This window comes from Panthera tigris, chromosome A3, assembly GCF_018350195.1.
Source record: "Panthera tigris isolate Pti1 chromosome A3, P.tigris_Pti1_mat1.1, whole genome shotgun sequence".
In the NCBI taxonomy this organism is placed as follows: Eukaryota; Metazoa; Chordata; class Mammalia; order Carnivora; family Felidae; genus Panthera; species Panthera tigris.
Window position 1 is genome coordinate 111653542 of NC_056662.1, and position 27758 is coordinate 111681299.

A 27758-nucleotide genomic window follows, 5' to 3' on the forward strand; every position below is an offset into this window, starting at 1 on the left:
CCAAACCAGAATTAATAGCCTGTCATTTTACGTATGCAGTTCTTTCAATTCTGTGATTATGGAACAGTGGTTTTCTGATTTGTGTCTTCCAATGTGGGCAGCTGATTGTACACTGTGGTTAGCTGATATCTGTCTGGGAGGAAAGTTATCACCAGTGCATTGTGGGATGTTGTGGTCCAGAATGCTTGCCAGTTGCAAAGTCTGACAATCAGAAAAAGAGCAAAATACATTCAGCACCTCCTTTGTTTAGTCCCAATTACAAAAGCTGCAGACATACATTTTATAAAAGATTGATTAAACATTTCAAACAATCATTGTAGATGGAACTGGTAGATGCCAGATTCTCAGCACCAAACTATCCAGACAAGGAAAGGCAATTTTAGATGAAAGGAGTGATTTTTTTTTTCATTTATTATTATTATGTGTGTGCGTGTGTATATATGACAAGCTAATGGCCCTAGGAATTATCAAATTAGTGGATTTTGTGTCTGCTGATTTCTCAATTTCTCAATCTCATAGTTAATTTATTTAACTGCCTTCTAATTAGTAATTCTCAGCAAATAATATCACCATTTAATTGGGTAGGCTTTGCATGCTTGGCAAATCCTTCAACATCTATACCTTATTATTTGATATTCATAACACTTTTGGTTAAATTGGGCTGATGTAATATTACCAATAAAAAAAAAACAACTTGAAACTCAGAGAAGGTATATGACTTACCTCAGGTTTACACTGCTTTTTTAAAGGCTGTAACTAAACAGAATATCCTCATTCCTAGTAAGATGATCTTTCTACTATCATTATAGCCACTCATAATGATGTTTTTTCATGCATTGTGCAACTGGTCCTGAAAACAGAAGTAAAGATAAGAGCAATCATTTGATATAGATTGTTCTGTGTACCAACAGTTCCAGATAACAGAGTCCCCATAAAATACAAGGATTATTACAATTTTTGGAAGTGTCAAAAATAATTAGATGGTTGTTGCTAGACACTGGCCAGCTGATGGACTGGTTGAGATACCTTCACAAATAGGATTTCAGAGAAGTCAAAGCTGAAATTCTACTGATGACTCTTCCCTTTTGGTTGGTTCCCCATCTTCCTATCATCCTAAGACCCATAACTGTTCCAAACACTGAAGAGGGGCAGACAAGGTACCTTCCTACTCCACTACAAAATCTGTTTTGTCCCTACTAAGAAGTAACATGTATCAGTAACAACTTAAATCAGTACACATTTCCTCATGTCAATATATTGCAACATATCTTAACTCATTTGATCCTAAGATCTTTGTGCAATAAGCAAATATTAAAAACCACATTTGAAAGAGAGACACCACTGAGACTCAGCAAAGTGAAGTGATATCTGTGAGGTCCCGCAGCTCATAAGAGGTAGGTCAGGAATAATAATTCAAATCTTTTGACTCCAAATTCAGCACCTTTCAATCACATCTATGAGACCAGAGAACTCAGGAACTTTCCCTGGAAAGTTTATATATATATTTTGCTTCTTCTGTTCTCTCACTAGGGGTAACTAGGTGCTCATTGCCCAGAGATTCTGCATAAAGGGTTTCTTGCCACTTCCAGGTAGATATAAGAGGAATGCTGAGACCTTTTTTCTATTTTCTTTTCCCATCAACTAAAATGGTGATATGTAGACTCCCTCTGTTAGTGAAACGCAAGCACAACTGGTATAGGAAACAAATGTGTGCTGCCGGAAGCTTATATAATTTTGGTGGCCCTTTTCAAGAAAAATAATACAAAATTATAACACAAAATTAGATATTAAAGCAAATTTTACTTAAAATGAATATAATCTCAAACCAATTACAAATTTTTAAAAACTGACAAACTGAGGGGCACCTGGTGGCTCAGTTGGTTAAGCACTGACTCCTGACTCTGATTCAGGTCATGATCTCACAGTTCATGGGATGGAGCCTCATGTCAGGCTCTGCACTGACAGCACAGACCCTGCTTGGGATTCTCTCTCTCCCTCTCTCTCTCTCTCTCCCCCTCCCTGCTCATGCACACATGTGCTCTCTCTGAAAATAAATAAACAGAACTTAAAAAAAAAACACTGACAAATGGCAATATGCAAAAAACTAATATCATTATTTATTTATAAACTAATACATGTCTAAAATACTATTTTCATATATTTTCTTGCTGAATATAATTTGCTTCTTTAAATGATGAGGATTTTGTCATATAATTTTCTTTTAAGTTTATTTATTTATTTTGACAGAGAGAGAGAGAGATCTCAAGTCAGGGAGGGGCAGAGAGAGAGAGAGGAAAAGTCAGAATCCCAAGCAGGCTCTGCACTCAGCACAGAGCCCAATGAGGGGCTCAAACCCACAAACGGAGGGATCGTGATCTGAGCCAAAGTCAGATACTTAACCAACTGAGCCACCCAGATGCCCCTGTCATATAATTTTGAATTAAAAAAAAAAAGCAAAAAAGATGACTTTCATTCTCCTGGCATGTTTTTATTTTCTTTCCACTCACAATTTGGGAGCCAAACCTCATAGGGCCCATTCATACTGAAATATGACCTCAGGGATTCATCCTGTTTGAGTTGGCATAATGCATAAGAAAAGTATTATGGGAAGACATTTCTGCCCCAAGAGGGTTTAAATCTAGCTGAGAAAGAGCTCAGCAACACAAGCTTAGGAACCCTTCCAGCTAACCATCTAACCTGAACTGTTAGTGCAGAAGACACATGTAGAAACCTTGGAAAATACCCATGATGTTTAATCATAACAGAAGGACTAGACTATATGGTTCCTTCCTAGCTTGAGAAAAGTGTGGCAGAAAGAATGTCTTTCTTAGAGACACAGAACAAAAAGTAGTCTGCTCTTAGGAGTGATCCTAATGACACTGACTGACTCTTTTAATTCACCCATTCAAAACACACACACACACACACACACACACACACACACACACACATGACCTTCAGTGTACCAGGCACTGTGCTAAGCACTGGAGACTTGACAATGAACAAAGCAGCATTCCATGTATGTGCTACCTTAGAGCTCACCTTCCACTGCTGAACAGATTGGCAGATTTAGGCAATTTCTACTCCCAGGTAGATATAATCTACTTGGATGAAAAAAGTAAGTTCCCTAGGAAATCTTGAACAATTGTTTTCTCAGTAATTGCATGGAATTCTTGACTCTCCACTGTGTGTTGAAGTAACTGGAACACTGCTTACCTCTGGTGATGATCAGGAATTAGTATCATGGAGGCACATTTCACTTGCTGACGTTTGGCATCCCAGGTCCTTGGAATCCAAATGAAGTCTCTGTAGCAATAATGGTGATAGGCACATAAAATTACAGAGGCAATTTAAGCCAGAAAAGAAATATCTCCTCATGTGAACTCTCTATGACAGGGCTGGGCTGAACTACCCTATTGTTTTTAAATCCATACCACAGCAGAAAAGTTTTAAAGATGCCAGAAAGCCCTTCAGCAGGATTTAGACACTTATCCACATGACATGTCACATTTTAGGGCACATTTTCATCATGACTCATTGTGTTTGTCACAAATGCTTGATATTATAAACAAGACCCTCATTTTAAGAACCTCATTTTCTAGCATCTAATTATCCTCCCAAAGCTATAATCCTTTGTTTGTGAAATCATAATTTATTCCCATAGAAATATGATTATGACTTCAGGTAAAGGAATAAACAGGAGAAACAGATGAAACTTTTAAAACGATATTCTTCTTTCATGCAAATCTCTCTAGCAATAAAGTGAGAATCAAGAAAATAGGAAATGCATGATGAGCTGGTAAGATTGTGACTAAATATACTCTTTCTAAAATTTTCTCAGCACCAGGTGCTTGAAAGTACACAACTTATTTAGAACTGCAAGAGCTGTCTCTTCTTTTTTTCCATTCTGATTTAGGGGTACTTTCAATATTTTACAAAATTTTTACGTTACTTAATTCTTAAATTTCACTCTTCCTATAAATCTTTTTAACTTTCTGAAGTCCAATTTCATCCACATGGGTAAAATTTCTAAAGGTCATATTTATGTCCATAGCTTTCAGTACGAATTCTACAAATTGTTTTGTAGGTCCTTGACTTTCTAACATTGTATATTTAAAATAGCAAAAAATGCTAATATGTTCAATGTTAAAGTGAACCCCACGCACATACACTGTACATGTATTATAAATGTTATACATATACATATTATAAATGGTAATATGTTAAATGTTAAATGGACCTTACATACAATAACTTACTGATATTGGTAGATAAAATGTGATTAACTTATTCAGTCTGAATTATTTCCCCCAAATTCCACTGGTTACATTATCATATCCAATGGTATATTTCTTCTAAATTCTTATTGTTGACTCTTTTTTTTACACTATCGACCTACTCGACTTCTTGACTCTTTTTCTCTAAGGCCATTGACATGCCTCTCTCCTGATTCTCTTCCTGCATCTCTAGTTATTACTTCTGGGTCTTTCTTCTATGCTTCCATGCATCTTCTAGCACCTTATTGAGACAATTCTACAAGCCTCGAACATTGAACCTCTGCATTTATTTCTCTCACTCATGCCTCTGTGTTAACTCAAAATCTGATGGCATGAAATGCTATGGCTTATCAATGTCTCTCAGACCAAACTCATTCTACCTTGCTTTCTCACTGGCCCATAAGATTTCTCCTCATAGATGTCCTCCCCAGGGATAATGTCATGTCATACTCAATGCACTAAGGGAAACCTTTTTCTAAAATACTCCCTTTTTGTTTTTAAGTAAGCTTTACGCCCAGTGTGGAGCCCAGCATAGGGCTTGAACTCATGACCTTGAGATCAAGACCTGAGCTGAGATTCAGAGTCAGATGCTTAACTGACTGAGCCACCCAGGCATCCTTGTACTTCCTTTCTTTAGCATTGTTTTGGTGTTAGTTAGCTGCAACATTCTTTTTACCTCCAAGACTAGGAACCTTGGAGTCATCTTTAAATATCCCTTTTGGCTCATCCTCTGCATCCAGTCTGTCACTATATCAATACACTTCCTTATTTAAAATGTTGCATTTCCCTCCATTTCTACACTAATCCCACAATTGGGGCCTTCATCAACATCAACTAAACACTTCCCAGCTGATCTCCTTGCGTCAACATTACTCACCTGCCAATAGGAATGGATCAATCACTCCCAAACAGTCCATTAACATGCTAGTCCCTATTTCAAGAACATGATACAGGTCCCACTTTTGTATCTCCTGCTTCCAATCTAATTATCTTCTCCCCATCTTATTTATCCAACCTGATTTCTGACTAATCCCCATCGTATGGTTTGTAATATAGTAATCCCCTCCTTCCAAATATTTTCCTATGATATTTTTCCTACTATCTTGTGTGTGCAGCCCCTCTGTCTGGTAAAATATAAATTTTGTCTCCACCTATTCAAATTCTACTTCTCCTTCAAAGGCCACCAAAATTCCCTGCCTCTGACTAAATCTCTCCCATCTCTAAAGTGCTACCTCACTGAAGTTCTAAGCCACTTGGCACAATTCTAATAAATGACTACAACAGCCTGCATGATGCTTTTTGGCCAGATCTCACAGGGCTGCTGCCCTAGTGAATTCACCATCATTCTATCTGTGATTGCCGTCTTTACACTTTTAAGAACTCAAATTCTTCTCATCACTCAGATATGATCAAGCCCTAATGAGTGGGGGAGGGGGGAGAAAAGTGGGGGAGAGAGAGAGACAGAGAGACAGAGAGAGAGAAAGACTGGATTAGTCCTAAACCCAGGTCAACAATCCATAGCTATATGAACTCAAGAAAGTGACTTAAACTTTCCTAAGTCCTTGATTCCTCATGGTGAAAATTGGGGTATTAATATCAACTTTCTCTAGCACACTACACTGCTATGAAAATTAAATAAGATAATTTATGTGGAAGAACATTGTAAAGCATTATATAAATGTACAGAATTATTATTAATTCATGATAACAAGATTCATGAGGTACTTAGTTCTAAGCCATAAAGTTAATTTAATAATTTATAGGGAGGAATAAATATTTCTGCTGACTGGAAGATGTGTGTGCTCTTGAGGTAAAACCATACTTGGATTAAAGGATTGAAGGAACTGAGTAAATAATTATCAGATTTGGGGAAAATAAATCCTAACAGATTTGAATGGTCTTGAGTGAGAGTTTGCAATAATTCTTGATATTTTAGGGGATGGTAGATAAGTAGTAAAAATAAGAATCATGGACTCTTTTCTGCAGATATCCAGCTCCACCTTGGCATGGAGATGTGTGTTAGCTTTGAAATCAGAAGATGGGTGTACTTTCTGAATTTATGTTTTCCTCATGCAGTTGGAGACTAGTTGTACCTTATCACTGATAATTAACTCCTATGATAATATGACTTATGTTTTCACATCCCTTAGCAGCCTATTATCTCTAAGAATAATTTGCTTTCCCCTGTGCATTCCATTATTGATTTTTTTTGACGAATGTGCGAATAACACAGTCTAAGATCATACCCTAGCTCTGTCCCTTACTAGTTATGTTATCTTGAGCAAGTGACTTCACATGCCTCTCTTCTCAGTTTTCCCATCTGTAAAATGGGAATAATGATGTACTTACATCATAGATTGTATTGAGGATCAAATGAGTTAGTACATGACATATAGTAAGATCCAAATACATTTTGTATGTTGCTTTAACACCTATTTCATTATGTTTGTATCATAACCATCTCTGCATATCTGTCTACTTTGCCAGACTGTAAGCATCTTCAGGAGCTCTCTGCTATATTTCTCTTTGTGAACTTCTCAGTACTCTCAGTACTTTGGTCACCAAAAATTGTTAAATATATTTGGGAAATAAATCCAGGACTCTTTCATGTAGGTGTCTTGCCTTCCCAACTAATATATAATATTGGAAGCTTTGTAAGCCCTCATTCAAGGTTAAAGTTATGTCAGATACTCCTCTTATTTCCCCCCGAACAACAGGCACTTAATAAATATTGATGATTTTTTGACTTTCTGTGACGTGTGTTCTACCTAAGATTCTCGTGAAACCTAAGTAATGAAGCATGTTGGTCCAGGACTTTTATCCCATATTCTCCTTTATCTTCCCTTTTCCTATATGCCTTCAGTTCCTACAGCATCAATCAGTGATGGCAATGACTACAACAGTGCCCAGTAGGTGCAAAGCCAGCTGTAGAGGAATCACCACTCTGATCACAGAAACAAGCATTTCAGAGATAATAAAATATTAATTGGTACTTTACTAAGACTTGGAAGAAGCTGAGAAGCACAGAAGAGAATTAATAACTAGCCAATGTTTTCAATAAGACAGAAAACAAATCTATGAGAACAAGGCCCTTTATGCATTGCAGAGAGAGACTAAGAATTTGATGCTATTTATGGATTCACTTTCTTCACAGACATAAAATAATTCCTTTCCTTCCCAAAAGCATGGGTAATTATTGGTGGTACCATCTTGCAATGAGTAGCACTGTCACAAGATTATTCTTTTCCTTATTTTACATAAATTTATTTTGATGCCACTTGATTTTTTAGAGAATAACTTCTATTCATATACTGTAAAATTCAATTAAATTACAATTTTTAATCACCAACAAGACAGTGTACCCTCTGGCTCCCCAAGAGAAATGCATTTCTCTAATTTCCTCCCTTGTAGTTTGGAGATACAAACTATATTGTTTTTTAAAAATTCATTTATGTGTCTATTCCACAAAATACAGCACATCTCTAATTAGGCTATGAGCTCATACAAGCAGATGTCCTACGTTAATTATTCTTGCAAGTACCTAACACAGTGGCTAGTACTTGACAGGTATCCAGTAAAAATTTGTGGAATAAATTAATGAATTAACAAAGGGACAAATGTATGCCCACCAAATTCTAACAGTTTGGGAGTTTCAAATGAGAGAACTGAGGCTTGCCTGTAAGAGATTTACAACAAAGTTGTGGAAAACATATATACTCAAAAGATAATAATATAGTATTAAACTTCAGCTTCCAGTTATAATAGTCTCTGAGCTGGAGTAGTCCTTGTACAGCAAACAATTATAAAACTGGACAAAACCATGGAGAGGAGGAAGTCCCATGTTTTCTCTAGCTCTATGGAGACAACGGCCCCAAACCAGTACAGATAAACAGAACCCACACAGGACACAATGGTTCTGCTGTGATAAAGAGATGGATATCAATATTTGAAGTGGCAGAAGCTACAGAAATCTTCAGGGACAAACACCAGAAACACTGACTTGGGCTCACGGTGGATTCTAGAAGTCTGTGTCAAGTCCTCACAAGTCCTCAGCCAGAGTGTGGGACATCCACATAAGGTTGACACTACATGGGATTGTACAGTAAGTGGCTGTTATGAGGACTAAGGTATGACAGACAGAATAGGGCTCCAACAGTTATGAGAGGCTTTGGAGTTCTGTCCCAGCCAGAGTAAACAGATCTGGTTCACACTATGGGCATTAAGGTGAAACACAAAAAGTGCAGGTATTTGAAATTAAAACTACACTAAAGAGTAAAATTTACTCTAGATCCACCATAACAATGCTTAAAAGTGAACAATGCCTCTCAAGATCCTGAAGACAGGACAATGTTTGGAGTTTAATGTGCAGCATATTTAGAAGAACTTTTTAAACACTTTGAGGGTTTCAGTGACCCACCCTAACAAAGAAAGATTTCCATAAGTTCAGGGTGATCATCTAGTAAAAGACTTCCTATTAGAAAAGGAATCAACAGGGGCGCCTGGGTGGCTTGGTCGGTTAAGCGTCCGACTTCAGCTCAGGTCATGATCTCACGGTCCGTGAGTTCGAGCCCCGCGTCGGGCTCTGTGCTGACCGCTCAGAGCCTGGAGCCTGTTTCGGATTCTGTGTCTCCCTCTCTCTCTGCCCCTCCCCTGTTCATGCTCTGTCTCTCTCTGTCTCAAAAATAAATAAACGTTAAAATTAAAAAAAAAAAAAAGAAAAGAAAAGGAATCAACAGAGGCACCAGGGTGGATTAACTCTTGATTTTGGCTCAGGTCATGATCTCACAGCTCCTGAGATTGAGCCCCATATCCCACTCCACACAGACAGCTTGGAGTCTGCTTGGAACTCTCTCTCTCCCTCTCTCTCTGACTCTCCACCACACATTCTCTCTCAATCTCTCTCTCTCTCTCTCTCTCTCTCTCTCTCTCTCTCAGTAAATAAAATAAACGTTAAAAAAAGGAAATCAACATTCTTCAGAGGAATATAATAGAGCACAGGGTCCCTTTAATGTGCCATTAAAAGTGTCCAGTAAGCAATAAAAATATTACCAGGTGTACAAACAGGAAAATTAGAACCATAGTCACATAAAAAAGTAAACAAACAAAAAACTGACCTGACATACTGCAGATGTCAGATTTAGCAGATACATTCTTCAAGATATGTATATAGGGGTGTATGGGTGGCTCAGTCAGCTAAGTGTCTGACTCTCGGTTTCAGGTCAGGTCAGGACCTCACAGTTTTGTGAGATCGAGCCCCATGTTGTGCTCTGTGCTGGCAGTACAGAGCCTGCTTGGAATTCTCTCTCTCTTCCTTTCTCTCTGCCCCTCCCCAACTCATGCTGTCTCTGTGTCTCTAAAATAAACTTTTAAAAATGTGTATACATATTTTAAAGATACATATTTATTTTTAAGATATATATGTACATGTAGGCCAGGAGATATGGACCTTATATCTTTATAGACTTGAATAAACAAAGAAAAACATCAAGCAGAATTCTATACTCAACCAAGTATTTTTTAAATAAATATGAAATAAAGACATTTTGGGTGGCTCAGTTAAGTGTCTGACTCTTGGTTTCTGCTCAGGTCATGATCTCACCGTTTCATGACTTCAAGCCCTGTGTCCTGCATCAGGCTTTGTGCTGACAGCACTGAGCCTGCTTGGGAGTCTCTCTGTTCCTCTCTCTCTGCCCCTCCCCTGCTCATGCTCTCTCTCTCTCCCAAAATAAATAAATTGTAAAAAAAAAAAAAAAAGAAAGAAAAATATTTGCAAATGAATAAAGAAATTGTTAGCAACAGATAAAACAGTATTAGAAATATTAAAGGATGATCTTCTATTTTTAATTTTTTTTATAATTTAATTTAATTTTATTTTTATTTTTTAAGATTTACATCCAAATTAGTTAGTATATAGTGAAGCAATGATTTCAGGAGTAAATTCCTTAATGCCCCTTACCCATTTATCCCATGCCCCTCCCATGACCCCTCCAGCAACCCTCAGTTTGTTCTCCATATTTATGAGTCTCTTTTGTTTTGTCCCCCTCCCTGTTTTTATATTATTTTTGTTTCCCTTCCCTTATGTTCATCTGTTTTGTCTCTTAAAGTCCTCATACGAATGAAGTAATATGATTTTTGTCTTTCTCTGACTAATTTCATTTAGCATAATACCCTCCAGTTCCATCCATGTAGTTGCAAATGGCAAGATTTCATTCTTTTTGATTGCTGAGCAATACTCCATTATATATATATATATATATATATATATATATATATATATATACATACATACCACATCTTCTTTATCCATTCATCCATCGATGGACATTTGGGCTCTTTCCATACTTTGTCTATTGTTGATAGTGCTGCTATAAACATGGGGTGCATTTGTCCCTTCGAAACAGCACACCTGTATCCCGTGGATAAATGCTTAGTAGTGCAATTGCTGGGTCATAGGGTAGTTCTATTTTTAGTTTTTTGAGGAACCTCCATACTGTTTTCCAGAGTGGCTGCACCAGCTTGCATTCTCACCAACAATGCAGAAGAGATCCTCTTTCTCTGCATCCTTGCCAACATCTGTTGTTGCCTGAGTTGTTAATGTTAGCCATTCTGAAAGGTGTAAGGTGGTATCTCATTGTGGTTTTGATTTGTATTTCCCTGATGATGAGTGATGTTCAGCATTTTTTCATGTGTCAGTTGGCCATCTGGATGTCTTCTTTGGAGAAGTGTCTATTCATGTCTTTTGCCCATTTCTTCACTGGATTATTTGTTTTTTGGGTATTGAGTTTGATAAGTTCTTTATACATTTTAGATACTAACCCTTTATCTGATATGTCATTTACAAATATCTTCTCCCATTCTGTCAGTTGCCTTTTAGTTTTGCTGATTGTTTCCTTCGCTGTGCAGAAGCTTTTTATTTTGATGAGGTCCCAGTAGTTCATTTTTGCTTTTGTATCCCTTGCCTCTGGAGACACATTGAGTAACAAATTGCTGAGGGCAAGATTAAAGAGGTTTTTGCCTGCTTTCTCCTCAAGGATTTTGATGGCTTCCTGTCTTACATTGAGATCTTTCATCCACTTTGAGTTTATTTTTGTGTATGGTGTAAGAAAGTGGTCCAGGTTCATTCTTCTGCATGTTGCTGTCCAGTTTTCCCAGCACCACTTGCTGAAGAGACTGTCTTTATTCCATTGGATATTCTTTCCTGGTTTGTCAAAGATTAGTTGGCCATATGTTTGTGGGTCTATTTCTGGATTCTCTATTCTGTTCCATTGATCTGAGTGTCTGTTCTTGTGCCAGTACCATACTGTCTTGATGATTACAGCTTTGTAGTATAGCTTGAAGTCTGGGATTGTGATGCCTCCTGCTTTGATTTTCTTTTTCAAGATTGCTTTGGCTATTCGGGGTCTTTTCTGGTTCCATACAAATTTTAGGATCATTTGTTCTAGCTTGGTGAAGAATGCTGGTGTTACTTTGATAGGGATCATGTTGAATATGTAGATTGCTTTGGATAGTATCAACATTTTAACAATATTTGTTTTTCCTATCCAGGAGCATGGAATCTTTTTCCATTTCTTTGTGTCTTCTTCAATTTCTTTCATAAGCTTTCTATAGTTTCCAGCATACAGATCTTTTTTTACATACAGATTCTCTCTCTTCATCTCTCTCTGCCCCTCCCCTGCTCATGCTCTCTCTCTCCCAAAATAAATAAATTATAAAAAAAAGAAAAATCTTTGCAAATGAATAAAAAAAATGAAATTGTTAGCAGCAGATAAAATAGTATTAGAAATATTAAAGGTGTTCTTCTAGATGAAGGAAAATTATAATAAATGGAAAATTAGATCTATTTCCCATGATGGGTGATGTTGAGCATCTTTTCATGTGTCTGTTAGTCGTCTGGATGTCTTCTTTGGAAAAATGTCTATTCATGTCATCTGCCCATTTCTTAACTAGATTATTTGTTTTTTTAGTGTTGAGTTTCATAAGTTCTTTATAGATACTGGATACTAACCCTTTATCTGATATGTCATTTGCAAATATCTTCTCCCATTCTGTAGGCTGCCTTTTGGTTTTGTTGATTGTTTCTTTTGTTTTGCAGAAGTCCCAATAGTTGATAAAGTCCCAATAGTTCATTTTTGCTTTTGTTTCCCTTGCATAAAAGCATGATGAGATACCACCTCACACCTGTCATAATGGTTAAAATTAACAACACAGAAAACACCAGAGGCTGGCGAGGCTATGGAGAAAGAGGAACCCTCTTACACTGTTGGTGGGAAAGTAAACTGGTGCAGTCACTCTGGAAAAGAGTATGGAGGTTCCTCAAAATATTTAAAATAGAACTATCCTATGACCCAGCAACTACACTACTAGGTATTTACTCAAAGGATGCAAAAGTACTGATTCAAAGGGCATATGCACCCAATATTTATAGCAGCATTATCAACTATAGCCAAATTATAGAAAAGGCCCAAAAATCCATCCACTGATGAATGGATAAAGAAGATATGGTATGTATATGTACACACACACACACACACATACACACGAATATTAATTACTCAGCCATAAAAAAAATGAAATCTTACCATTTTCAATGATGTGGATGGAGCTCAAGTGTATTATGCTAGGTAAAATAAATCAGTCAGAGAAAGACAAACACATATGATTTCACTCATATGTGGAATTTAAGAAACAAAAGAGATGAACATAGGGGAAGGGGAAAAAAAAAGAGGGAGGCAAACCATAAGAGACTCTTAATTACAGAGAACAAACTGAAGGTTTCTGGAGAGGAGGTGAGTGGAGAATGGGTTAAATGAGTGATGGATACTAAGGGGGCAATGTTGTGATGAGCATTGGGTGTAATATATAAGTGATGAGTCACTAAATTCTACTCTTGAAACCAATATTACACTATATGCTAACTAAAATTTAAAGTAAAACTTAAGAAAAAAATTAGATCTAGAGGTAGAAACTTATTCCTAAGGCAAACCTAAAACATAACAAAACTTAAAATGAAATTTTAAAGTAACAATTTTTAAAAAATGAGAGACGCCTGAATGTCTCAGTCGGTTGGACGTCTGACTTTGGCTCGGGTCATGATCTCGCAGTCTGTGAGTTTGAGCCCCATGTCAGGCTCTGTGCTGACAGCTCGGAATCTGGAGCCCGCTTTGAATTCTGTGTCTCCCTCTCTCTCTGCCCCTCCCCCACTCATACTCTGTCTCTGTCTCTCTCTCAAAAATAAATTATTACAAAAATACAAAAAAAATGAATACAGGGCAGTACAAAGAATTCCCATATTTCCTCTACCTGAATCAAGCAGGTTCTCCTATTATTAACATCTTGCATTAGTGTGGTACAGTATTTATTATAGTTAACATTATTACTTTTGGACAATTCTCAGCCATTATTGCTTTAAATATTTCTTCTGCTCCTTTCTCTCTTCTCCTTCTAGTTTCCCAAATACTAGTATCTTACATATTTTGTATTTGTCTTAGATATCTTGGATATACTGGGATGTTTTGGCTTTTCATTTTTGTTTCTCTTTGCATTTCAGTTTCATAGGCTTCTATTGACCTATCTTCGTTTTCACTGATTCTTTCCTTGGCTATATCCAATCTGCTAATAACCTGTCAAAGGCATTCTTCATTTCTGTTACAGTGTTATGATTTCTAGCATTTCCTTTTGAATTGTACCTGGAGTTTTCCTACCTCTGTTTATATTACGTATCTATTCTTGCATATTATCTACTGTTTCCATTAGAGCCTTTAACATATTAATCATGGTTATTTTAAATTCTCTGATAATTTTATTAAAATGTATCACATCTGAGTCTAATTTTGATGTTTATGTCTTCATTTTCTTCACCTTGAATTAAAAAAAATTAATGTTTATTTATTTTGAGAGTGAGAGAAAGCAAGTGGGACAAAGAGAGAGGGGAGTGAGAGGGGGGAGAGAAAGAATCCCAAGCAGGCTTTGTATTGTCAGCACAGAGCCCAAAATGGGGCTTGATCTCACTAACCTTGAGATCATGACCTAAGCCAGTATAAGAGTCAGGCATTTAACTGACTGAGCCACCTAGGTGCCCCTTTTACCTTGTAATTTTTTTGTGTTGTTGGTAAATGCATTAATAGGAACTTAGGCTTTTACTATGAGGGTTTTTCTTTTAAATCTGGTTAGGAGCTGAGCTGTGTTTAATGTTTGCTTTTGGTATAGGTGTCAGAGGTCTTAGTTTCTTCTAATCTTCTAGTTGTTTTTTGTTTTTTCTCCCTCAATTGTTTTTGGGTTTCCCTGAGAATTTCTTTTCAAGTAGAATCTGTATCTTGAAAGTGTCTTGGTTGTAATCCATTATTATCCTGAAGTCCTGTTGATGTGGTTCTAGTGTTAAGGAAGGGAAGCATTCTGTAATCTTATGATTGACTCTCAACTTTTTAGCAAGCTTGAGTTCCTGGGCTGTGATCTTCAGAAGAATTCATTAGCCTTTTTCACCCTTCCCCTACCTGAGACAGGGAGGCTAGACAAGGCTGTGGGTGTCTAATTTCCCTTCCTCCATGTCAGATAAGAATCAAGATGAAGTAGCTTCCTTTGGAGAGCAAGGATTTGTTACAAAGAACTCTCTGAGCATATTTAGAAAGAAATTTTTGCAGATTGTTTGGACATATAACATTCCTTAAGATGTACAGTGTTATAATTTGATATACTTATATATTGCAAAAAGATTACCCAGCTGTATTTAAAACTATTTAATTTTCTTCTTTTCTTGCCTGAAGCAGGAGGAATTTTTTTTCCCTCTGATCTTTGCTATGAGAATGTGGTGGAGCTCTTGGAGATAATACCCATGCATGTGTGGGGACCTCCCTAAAACTGGGCCCCCAGAAGTTTTACTTCTCAAGTTAGTTCACATTCAGACTCTAGTAATTCTTCCGAGTTACCATATAAGTGTTCCTACCTGTTTCTGGCTTCAGGGGTTTCTGCTTCACCTTAGCTGATCTCAGCGGTGGCTCACCGTATTCAATTTACTGTCTTTCTAACGTTCAGAGTGGTGGTTTGCCCTGTAACCTCAATCCTCTGATAGAGCTAAGAAAAGTCATTAATTTTATTTTTTAGGCTTTTTCTTTTATTGTAAGGACAAGAGTGATCATTTCCAAGCTCTTTACACATCAAAGCTTAAACCAGAAGTCATTTATTTTTTTCTATTCTCTTAGCATATTTCCTGTGTTCGATACAGTATTAGTAAGTATAGTTATCATGTTCACACGTTAGGTCTCTAGACTTATTTATCCCATATAATGTAACTTTCTACCCTCTGACCATCATCTCCTGATTTCCTACACCTCCATTCCCCTGGTAATCACTATTCTACTTTCCACTCCTATGAGTTCAGCTTTATTTATTTATTTTTTTGAGATTCCACATATACATGAGATCATACAATATTTTGAAAATGGTGCCAAGTTAATTCAATAGGTATGCCTGTAATTTGAACAAATAACTAAATAACCACATAGAAAAAGTAATGAATGTGAAACAGTACCTTTTAAAATACAGAAAAATTAAATTATTCAAGTGGATCCAGACTAAAACATAAAAGCTAAAATGTGACAATATTTACAAGAAATACAAAATAAAATCTTCACCAAGTGGGGCAGGCAGTGATTTATTAACACAGGGATGCCTGGGTGGCTCAGTCAGTCAAGCATCTGATTCTTATTTCAGCTCAGGTCATGATCTCATAGTTCATGGGATCCAGCCCTGAGTTGAGTTCTGCACTGACAGGGAGAAGCCCACTTGGGATTCTCTCTCTCCCTCTCTCTGTGCCCCTTCCCTGTGCTCTCTCTCTCTCAAAATAAATAAACTTTAAAAACAAAAAGAAAGACATAAAAAGCTCAAGTTGTAAAAAATATATAAAATAATTGGACTTCCTTAAATTAAGAATGTCCTTCAGAAGATACCAATTAATATTTTTTTTAAATGACACAGATTATAAGACATACATTTGTATTTATGTTTGTATGTGAATGTATATACATACATAAAGAACTCCTGTAATTCAGTAATAAGAAAATCCAACAAAAGTAGGTGTGCAAAAGACTGGAACAAGCACTTGATAAAAGAAGATAGGGGCACCTGGGTGGCTTAGTCAGTTGAGTGTCTGACTTTGGCTCAGGTCATGATCTTACAGTTCGTGAGTTTGAGCCCCACATTGGGCTCTGTGCTGACAGCTCACAGCCTGAAGTCAGATTCAGATTCTGTTCTCCCTCTCTCTCTGCCCCTCCCCAGCACTCTCTCTCTCTCTCTCTCTCTCTCTCTCTCTCTCAAAAATAAACGTTAAAAACTTAACAATAAACTTAAAATAAATTAAAAATAAATAAATAAAACTAAAAGAAGATAAAGAAATGGCCAATAAACAAAAAACATTCTCAACATTATTTGCCACCAAAGCAATGCACCTTAAAACTAGAATGAGATGTAACTTCACACATGCTATAATAACAAAATTTTATAATTTTATACTTTTTTTAATTTAAAAAAATTTAAAGATTGACAATACCTAGTGTTAGTGAAGATTTTGAACAATTGGAACTATCACATGTTGCTACTAGGAGTGAAAAAAATGCTACAACTGGGCAGGGAAATTTCTTACATATTCAAATATACACCTTTCCTGAGATTTTGCAATTCCATTCATCAGTTTAATCAAGAGAAATGTAAACATCCTTCCAGAGAAATATCTGTACATAAATGTTTATAGCAGGCTTTATGCACAATAGCCAGAAACTAAAAACAACCCAAATATCAATAAACCGGTGATTTTTAAAAGATGTATGGATATACATGCAATGGAACACTGCTTATCATTAAAAAATATACAATCTACTAAAAATGCAACCTATAATGCATTATATATAACCTATAGTGCAACCAAAAATGCATTATAGGTTCATCTCACAGACATAATGATTAGCAAAGGAACCTAAGTCAAAGGGATCATAATGTATAGCTTCCTTTATTTGAAGTTCTAAAATAGCCTGCTAAACTATGGTGATGGGAAAGAAGACATGTCAGGTAGGAGGGTAGACTGCTAACATGCACAAAGAGACTTTGGTACTTTGGAGATGATGGAAATGTTTCATATATTGAATAAACATTTGTCAAAACTAATGAATTCCTTACTTAAAAGCTATGTATTTTATTAAATGAAAACTAATTTCATTAAAATTGATTAAAATAAATTTGTCTACACAATTCCCTGTGTCTAGAGGAATGCCTAGAAAATAATGGGCTCATGATAAATATTTCTTAAATGAATGAGTGAATTAACTCAACCAAAAAATGTAAAAATGTATAAATAATTAAATAAATGAATATATACATCAATTCTGGGATGAATTGGGAAGGCAATAATTACTATAGAAGGTCAAAAAAGGGAGAGTTTGGTGAGAATTTGGAGAGGAAGAGAAGGTGATTCCAAATGGACCTGGAAATATACATCAATCATAAGTAAGAAATGGCTCTCACTTTGAGAAAAGGAAACCAGCATTTGAGAAAAAACACAAAGACAGGAATGATTATGAGTGTTCTTAAACTAATGAAGAAATGAATCTTCATCTGAAAACTCTCTTTAGAATTATAATGATTTTAATCAGTAAGTAATTATTATAATAAATAATTTGAACCAGGTATAGCAGATAGATTGAATTTATGAAAGAAAAAATGAAATATGGCCTTTTGTAGCAACATGGATGGAACTGGAGAGTGTTATGCTAAGTGAAATAACTCATGCAGAGAAAGACAGATACCATATGTTTTCACGCTTATGTCAATCCTGAGAAACTTAACAGAAGACCATGGGGGGTGGGAAGGGGGAAAAAAAAGTCAGAGAGGGAGGGAGCCAAAACATAAGAGACTCTTAAAAACTGAGACTAAACTGAGGGTTGACGGGGGGTGGGAGGGAGGGGAAAGTGGGTGATGGGCATTGAGGAGGGCACCTGTTGGGATGAGCACTGGGTGTTGTATGGAAACCAGTTTGACAATAAATTTCATATTAAAAAAAAGAAAGAAAGAAATCAGGAAAACCTACTGAAATCATCTATCACAATGTAATAATGATTGGTGATATAATAATCTAAGAACCAAGAGGTAACAGCTTAGATTTACGGTACAAGCATGCAACGTAATAAGAAATATATATCTGTTCTCTACCCCTGATTCCTGACGTGGCACTCTTAAAAACCTGGCAATTTTATTAGGGGTAGCCTATTCAAAACCTTCCAGTGGTTTCTCATCACTCTAACAAATTAAATCCAAACTTTCTACTATATCCAACAAGAGCCTTCATGATCTCTACCTAAGTAACTCTCTAGATTCATCCCCTAGGGCTCTGCCTTGGCCCATACTGCTCAGGCCATTCTCTGAGGAACATGCTACCACTTTCTAGCCTCAGGGTCTTTACCTAGAACACTTTTCCCTAAAACATTCATAAAGTTTGATTCATCACTCCACTCAAAGCTCAGTGCAAATGATGTCACTGCCCCATGGAAGACTGACTTCATCACGCTATCAAAAATAGGATCGCAAAACTTATCCTTTCATTCTCTGTCCTCTTACTCTGCTTTATTTATCATCATAGACTTCATATTGCTCTGAAAGCATGTTGCTTAGTTACTTATTTGCTAGTTGATCATCCAAATCTTTCTCCACCTCTAAAATACAAATTCCAAGAGGACTCTTACTCATTAGTGATTCTCCAAAGTCTTTTTTGGAGTGAATGAATAGGTCATAAAAGCGTAGTTCCAACACTTACTACCTATATGAACTTGGAGGAGTTAATTAAACTTTCTAACTCTCAGAATCATCATTTCTTCAATGGAAATAAAAATAAGACTACTGCTATCTAGGATTTTATGGGGATTAAATTGGAGAATATATTCAAAGGACCCCATGTAGTACTAGCCCAGAGTTAGCAATAAATAAATTGTAGTCCTCACAGACTGGATGGGCCAAATGTATTCCAGCACCTTAAAAAGATGATAAATTATAAGGTTTTTACATTTTTAGTATGGGGCGGGGGGTGGGGGTATTCCCCATAATGTTAAAGGTTTTTCTTCTCAGAGTCCCCATTTGTGGAGCCTCTTGAGGCTCTGGGAAAACCCACATGGGAAGCTATTAACAAAGTTCTAGGGCATAAAGCAACATGCTCTCATTTGTTCAACTTCAAAAACAGACTCAGTGCACATACTCTATCTGTACAACAACCATTTATAGAGTTCACTGATATTGTGGTTCCTTGAGGCAAACTGACTATAAACTGGTTTAAGAGAAAATGAAAAAAAAAGTCTCTCTCTCATTTCAGTTCAGGTTATTGGAGTTTTGATTCCGACATGATTCCAAGTACATAAAAATCCAATCTGGAGTGAAGACACTTACAGCATGGTTGTTGGTGAATGCACCATAAAGGTATGAAACATCACATGACTGGGTGTACAGTTACAGCTCACACAAGGGAGGAAACATGTCCAATACCCACTGCAACAGAAGTGCATGTTTCCAGAACCACAGGACTAGAGAGTGACATACGAACTCTGTGTTCACTCTGTATTATAAAGGCACTGTTTAGCTTTAGGAAACAGCTTAGAAGACTGTGATAAGGAAAGCTCATTCTCTTGAAGATTTATTATTTTTAAATTTCCATCTCAACACCATGAAGTCATGCTCGGTCTCTGAAAACAGATTTTGTGCGGCCACAGTCCTTCTGAGGAATTTTATGCAGAAGTCTAGGTAGCTCCCCAACTAGCTTCCCCACCACTGTTCTAATCCATCTCACACTTTGCCAGTAGATGAATGTGCCCCAAATGCACTACTGTCCCTGCCTGTCCTTTCCAAAAGCACTTACTGGATTCCCCATTGTTTGTTTATGGTTTGAATCTCAAATTCCTAAAGTTAACATCCAAAGGTTTAAAGATTTGGATATTGATTATCTTCCTAATCGTGTCTCTTACTACTCCTTTCAATATGTTCTTACTTCTTAATATAATTTTATAAGAGACTCTTTTTTTAATGTTTATTCATTTTTGAGAGAGAGAGAACAGAGCGTGAGCAGGGGGGAGGACAGAGAGAGATGAAGACACAGAACCTAGAGCAGGATCCAGGCTCTGAGCTGTCAGCACAGAGCCTAACGTGGGGCTCAAATTCACAAAGCATAAGATCATGACCTGAGCCTAAGTCAGATGCTTAACTAACTAAGCCAACCAAGTGCCCCAATGAATATAATTTTATGGTTATTACTTGTCTGTCCCTGGGCCTTTTCTCACCTTATTCTCCCTTCTAGATGGATCATTAGACTACTCTCTTTTTGTCCAAATCCTTGTGATATTCTTACCTAACTTGAAAATTCCTTAGTTTTATTCTTGTATTTTACTCCTTTGTAATTACTCTTTGTAATACTATGTATTATAGGACTATTTTTGTCCCTGTGGCATAATTACAGCTCATCCACTTTATTCATTCCATACATTCCTACTAGGCGCTAGGTACCATGCTAAGCACTGGACCTTTGGTACTGAACAAAAACAGACTTGGCTCCTGATTTCATGGTATTGTTTGTTAGTGAGCCTTCAGAAATAAACTAAATAATGGCAGAAACAAATGCACTATTACGATCATAATAATGAGTGAGACGTACAAATGCCATGAGATCCTAAAATAGTAAATGTGACCCAGTCAACAAGATTAGAGAAGGCTTGCCTACAGAAATGACAGTCGAGAGGATGAAATCTGAAGAACTGCTTTGAGTTTATTGGATAAAGAGGGTGGGAAAGAGAGTTTCTGGCAAAGTGCCTGTATTGGAAGGGAAACAGGCAAGAAATAGGAACTGAGAGGCGCCAAGGTTGATGGAGCAGAAAAATAGCAGTGTGCTGTGCAGAAAAATGGATTTGGGAAGTTGGGGAGTGGCCAGGCCATAGATGGCCTTCTAGGACAGTGGTTCTCAAGCAGTTAGTCTCAAGAGCACTTTACTCTCTTAAAAGTTAACCAAAACTTCAAGGAACCTTTGTTCATCTGTGCATTATATCTATCAACAGTTACTGTTTTATAAATTAAATCTGAGAAATTTTTAGTGTTTATTAAAATAACAAAAACAGGGGCACCTGGGTGGCTCAGTTGGTTAAGTGTCCGACTTCGGCTCAGGTCATGATCTCAGGGCTCATGAGTTCGAGCCCCACATCGGGCTCTGTGCTCATAGCTCAGAGCCTGGCGCCTGCCTCAGATTTTGTATTTCCCCTCTTTCTCTGCCCAACCCCCACTCGTACTCTGTCTCTCTCTGTCTCTCAAAAATGAATGCCATTTTTTTAAATAACAAAAGTAAATGTATTACGCATTAACATGAATAGTATGATATTTATTTAAATAAAACACCTATCTCAAAACAAAAAAGAACTAGAGAGAAAGGAGTGATAGTTTTATATTTTTGAAAGTCCCTGTAATATTTGCCTCCATAGAAGAACTGGATTCTCACATCTGCTTCTGCATTTGTTCTGTTATAATATCATAGGTCAGGTTGCCATGGAAAATTCCAGTCCACTGAGAAAGAATGAGTATAACAAACCATAGTATTATTAAGAAAATAATTTTGACCTTGTGGAACCCCTGAATAGGTCCCTAAAGGACCTGAGAATAGCTGTTCTACATCACGGTAATAGATTTATGTCCTATACCGTGTGAAGAGCATTACAAGGAAGCAAGAAAAGAGGTGGGTGGATGAAAGCAGTAGCATTTTGCAACATTTTAGTGAGACTGGTAGCTCAGACTAGCCTGTTTCACACTTACAGGGAAGGTGGAAAATTCCAGTTAGGAGATTTAATGGACAACACTTGGTGATAGATTTGATAAGGAAAAAGAAAGAAAGAGCTGAAAAGGATGTGTTCTAGCCTTCTGGTTTGTACTACTAGGTAGATAACTGGACTCTTCACTGAAAGAGGAAACAGAGAAATAGAAACAGTCTTGTGCAGCACAGTCACAGATTTAGTTTGGCCAAGTTGAGTCTGAAGTGCTTTTAAGTTATCCCTCCCAAAATGGCAAGTAAACTGTCACCTATATATGCCTAGAGCACAGAGTACTGGCCTTGGGTAAACAGAGACATGTGTGAGCCCTGTCCCTATGATGGCTGATAAAGTATATGTTTGCTTAGGGGAAAATAAAGAGAAACTAAAGCGCAGAACCAAGCGTCAAGGAATTCCTAAATGTAATGATTGAGGTGAGGAAGCCATATTAGTAATGCAAAAGGCGGCAGTGTAGCCACTGAGCTAGAGGGAAAATCAGGAGAGTATTCTCTTCGGGAATAACCATTGAAGTAAGTCTCCTGAGGAAGATAGGATCTAAGTTAACATTTCGTTGTTTTACTCCACTATCACTTTGGAAGCAAAAGTACCATGGACCTAAAGATCCGATTATATGAGAATGGAACTAAATTCAAATTTAAACAACTGTGCAGAACCTGGCTGGTCAGAAGCTAGAAGGGAGATTTTTTGATTGGGAAGCAGTTTTTCTGGCAGACAGTGCTTGCATTGAGTCACAGGTCAAATGTTACCTAAGAGCTAGTCATTATATCTGGTTACAGAATGCAGGTAAGAGAGATTATGTATGCTATACTCATTTACTCAATTCTTCAAAAAAGCCTTAGGGAGAAAAATCATATGAAGATGTTCCATCTTTGATTAAATGTACAAAGTTTTTCAGGGCTTTAGAGAATCTGCATACCTGATCATTGCATTTCTTATTAAAAAATTAATATGTGTTAAGATTTTCTTTCTTTTTTAATTTTTTTAAAAATTTATTTATTTGAGAGAGAAAGAGAGAGCAAGCAGGGGAGAGGCAGACAGAGGGGGAGAGAGAGAGTATCCCAAGCAGGCTCAGCACTGTCAGCACGGAGCCTGATGAGCGGCTCGAACTCACAAACCATGAGATTGTGACCTGAGCTGAAACCAAGAGTTGGACAGTTAACCGACCACCCAGGCACCCCAATATGTGTTAAGATTTTCTTAAATTCATTTAGAATTTGGGATCTGATGCAAGCTGGAATGTTCCCCTTCTGAAATTCTTTTAGTAAGAAAAATGTCTCAGAAAACAAATGTATTCGATCCTTTGGGAATAAATGAATTTAATGTAAATTACAGTAAACAATATTGATCAAAAAGAATAGGGTCAAAAGAAAGAAAAGTTGGAGGAGCAAATAGCTGAGAATGTCATTTCTGCATAGCAAAGGAAAATCATAAGGTAACACACTAGCTGACTTAGAGCAGCAAATATTTTAGCACATCAGCCATGTGACAAGTAACATGACAGATACCTCAGATAAAAATATGAAAACGAGAACATTTATACTCTGGGGATAGGAATGTGTAAATGCATGACTCCAAAACAACGTGGCTAGTGCCATATTTTTCTTAGTCTTTTTCTTTCTGTTGATGGAAGGAAAAGACACAAGGATTTCAAACTCTCTGAGACATAACGAGGTATTGAAAAAGCAATGGAATGAGAAGAAATGGAGAAGGCTAGCACTCATACTAGATGAAGTTACAGTATGGCTTATTAAGGCCTACCAAAAATAACATCAAAGCTTTAGAGAAACCTAGGTATTTTGACAACAAATTAAGTCAGCAGAAACAGAAAAGTTGGAGGAAATGTTGCCTATAGTTTTGATTTGGGTTAATTGACAACCAATTCAGCAAACCAGACCAAACAGACTATTGGTGGTAGCTGTGACAGAGAAATGAAGGCGATTATTAAAAGAAGCCAAAGGTATTTGTTACCAACTTGCTTAGAAAGTCATTTCAGACAGCTTCTTCAAATAATAATTCCGCGTCACTGAAGGAAAAAAACAAAGTTAGCAAGGTTTAATTGATGAAACAGAATCTGTACAAACATATCATTTTAGTCCTAGGTATTTTTATTTTCTTATATATTGCCTTAAGTTACTCGGTTAAGCTCTCTTTAAAAAGGATTCACTTTTGCTGAAGATGTATTTTTGTGAAAAATTAATTTATTTAAAGTGTTGTTCAGTCTTTCTATGTGTGATACAATATACTAGCTAATGATGATATTAACAGCAACTCAAACATGTGATAGGTTTATTCACCTTTTTGAGCTGCTAGTAAGGAATGGATGAAGGCAACCCTTTCCTTGGGTTGCAAAATGTCTTAACAGTGATGTATCACCCAGGATATTTTTAATATGCTCAATATCAGAATTTAGGAAGAAATAAAATCAGTGCACATGTCAGAGATACAGCTCTTACGCATACCCTTGGATTATTGCTACAGATCAGGAACAAATGTAACTTTACTGAGTCACCCAGCTGGCCACTTGCACAGACCTCCTCCACTTCTGTGATATCCTAGTGCAGCGCATTTTACAGAGCCAGGAATATGAGAAGAGGCCACAAATGTGTAGACTTGGTCGCTCAAATAGAACAAGATTTATGAATGTGAACACTTACCTGAGAGTTTCAGTTCAAACTCAGCCCATGACCTAGTCACAATACAGCCATCAAGGGCTCAGCCCACTGTGTGTAGGCAACCAATAATGGGAGGAGATAAATAGGACAATGGCAACATGTGCAAAGTGCTCCTGGGGCAAATGTAAGAGCAGCAAAGTGACCTAGAAAGAGGGTAAATCAAAAAGGAAATGCTTGAGCTATGTTTTAAACACTTAATAGACATTTTCCAAGAAAAGGAAAATGAACAAAGCACACTAGGTAGAGAGACAAAATCATCAAAGGCACAGTCAGGTAGAAGAGAATAGGATATTTGTGAACGAACAATCATTTGACATGGATCAAGTGGACATTTGGAATGGGACTGGAAGAACAAGAGCCTTCAAAGGCTGGGTGAAAACGCCCAAAGATGAAGGTCCTCAGATGTCACACAAAGGCATTTGGCTCTATGCTATATCCACTTGCAAAGGAAAGATTTTAACAGTGAGCCCCTATTTTTAAAAATGGTATCTTTGTGAGAGTTTAATACATAAAAATGAACACAAGTGAATGAAGATTGGGGTTCTGAGACCACATTTATTGCTCTCCTCAACCCCAGAGGGGACAGAGAGGAAAGGGGGGCTGGGGGCCAAGCAATGCTGAGGAGGTAGAATGGAGTTGTCCCATCCTTCAGACACACCCACGCAGCAAAACCACAACCACAAAACCTGCAACTGCCTTCCTATAGGAGGTGAGGCAAGGCTTCTATGATCATCCGACCTTCCTTCTACTCGTCAACATTACCTACCAGTAGTCACTACAGACGACTCTTCACCTGTCTGTCCTTTACAAGTGGTTTGATAGGAGTCCCACATTAAACTATTTCTTACTCCACACACTTCCTGTGAGATCACATCCCCTCTCATGGTTTAACGAAGACCCAAATGTCAAAGATTCCCCAAAACATGATCTCTAATCATGATATCTCACCTGAGATTCCAACTGGGCTTTTCTACTTGGCTCTCTTATACATCTCCGACCCAGAATGCTAAAATTGTAGCCTTAGAAAGGATTAGAAACATCTGCCCCTCCATGTCTACATTTTACAGATGAAAAATATAACCCAAAGATATTTATTGCTCTGTCAGGTTGTCTTTCTCCTCAGTGTCTGAAACGGGAACAGAACCCAAATGCCCCAACTCATATTTCTTCTTTCCCCCATTACTTAATTCGACTGTATGCACTGAATCCAGGGATGGGCTGTATTATGGGGACAGCACTGAGCTAGGCACATTAGGGAATATAACAATGAGTAACACACTTCAAGCAGCTTATAATCAACTACAGAGAGTAAATATGTACCGTAACACAAGGCAAAATAGAAGTGCTCCATGAACGCTATAGATAAGAGCTACAGGGTCCAAATGAGGGCCAGTTTGTGTTTGGTTTTGTTTGTATTTTTTAATATGTGTTACACATTCATATGCTTCTTGCATGAATTTAGCTATATTCCTAACCATGTCTGCTTTACACACCAAGCATACAGTTGGCATGCGCATGTTCCCTCCTCAAAGGAAAGCCACAAATTAACTTCAGGATCATAGATGGAGCTTTGTGTATTTTCTTGCCCCAAACGAACACAAAGTCATTAACTTCTCCGAGTCTGGGGAAATCCCGGGGTGAAGACAGATACAGAGAGTCAGTAAAGCAATTTGAGCCCAGAGCGGATGGCGTGTTGCAGAAAGCGCACAGTGGATCATGCGACAAGCTGTCAGGCCCGCTTCCCACACTGCAGCAACACCTCAACACAGCCTTACATTCAGAAAACAACCTGTTTGTTTATTTCAACTGCATTGGCTGTGAGAGAGAGCCTCAGTCTTGGAACTGCAGCATCCACAACAGTTCTTTCTGTCTCCTCTTGGACTTCTCCAGGTTTGGAACTCATTAGGGAGGCAGAGAGAAATGTAGAGCTCAGGAAAGTGAAATGCGTATCACTAGGAACCTTTTCAATTTGAGTTTATAGAGAGAATACCTATTAGGAAAGATGTTACTGTGTGAGATCCCTGAAGTCTTCTTATGGACTGTGAGCAATGATAATAAGGAACAAGAGTTCAGCACCATCCACTGAGAATCTCAATTTTAATAGGAGTCTGATTGGCATTTTCCTAGGTTATATCCTCTGGCTCAGAAAAGGGAGGAAAATTATGACGGTGAAAAAGCAGCATCCGCCCTCCCAGGGTCCTCCACAACTCTTGTACCTGCAAAATTCAAAGCAGCAGAAAATGATCAGAGGTGCATTTCCAGGTCTGTAGGAGAGCTAGAGGGAGAAATTGCCTCAAGTCACAGTGAAAAGACTGGAAAATAAACTTCCGAAGGGACACTATCGGCAAGAACTCTCAACAATTATCCCTCGCAGCATCAATATATGCAACGTATTTATACAGAGACACCACAAAACCAGAGGACTAAGAATTCCAAGAGGCAGCATGGTAGACAGCAGAGAGTTTCAAACCTTAATGAGAATCAGAGTGCCCTGGAGACCTTTTTAAATTGCAGCCCTCATTCAGTAGATCTGGGGTGGCGCCTGGATTTGGCATTTTTAAGGAGCTTCTAGGTGACCATGCAGGACCCGTGGACCCATGGACCACACCATGAATAGCGAAGAGAAGTAAAGTTCATCACATTAAAAACTAGGATTGCCCTCCCTTCCTGTCTGTCTGCCTCCATCACACACACAGCCGGCCACAGTACTTACACACTTCTTAATCTGCACTGGAAACCTTACCTCCCTAGGTCTCTACTCCTCTAAAATGGGATACTAATTATATGCCTAAAATTGAGTCCCATTGAGAAATAATGTATATGAAAATGCTTTAATTATAAAACAGTATAAACAAAATGTATTGTTATTTGAGAAAACAGAACTATGAAATTTCTCACCTTAAAAGAAAAACCACAGAGGATGATAATGGTTAGTATACAAAGGTTTCATTTTCTTTTCATTCTATTAAATGCACTTTTTA

The 27758-nt window shown here is 37.4% G+C and overlaps 1 long non-coding RNA gene across 1 annotated transcript; it reads right to left on the bottom strand.

Annotated features, from left to right (window-relative positions):
• Positions 1-24143, bottom strand: LOC122237064. Its single transcript, XR_006215271.1, has 4 exons — positions 24078-24143; positions 3217-3306; positions 724-850; positions 1-201 (listed from the first exon to the last, which is right to left on the bottom strand). It is a non-coding gene; the product is annotated as an uncharacterized LOC122237064 (long non-coding RNA).
• Between the last annotated feature and the right edge of the window lie 3615 nt (positions 24144-27758).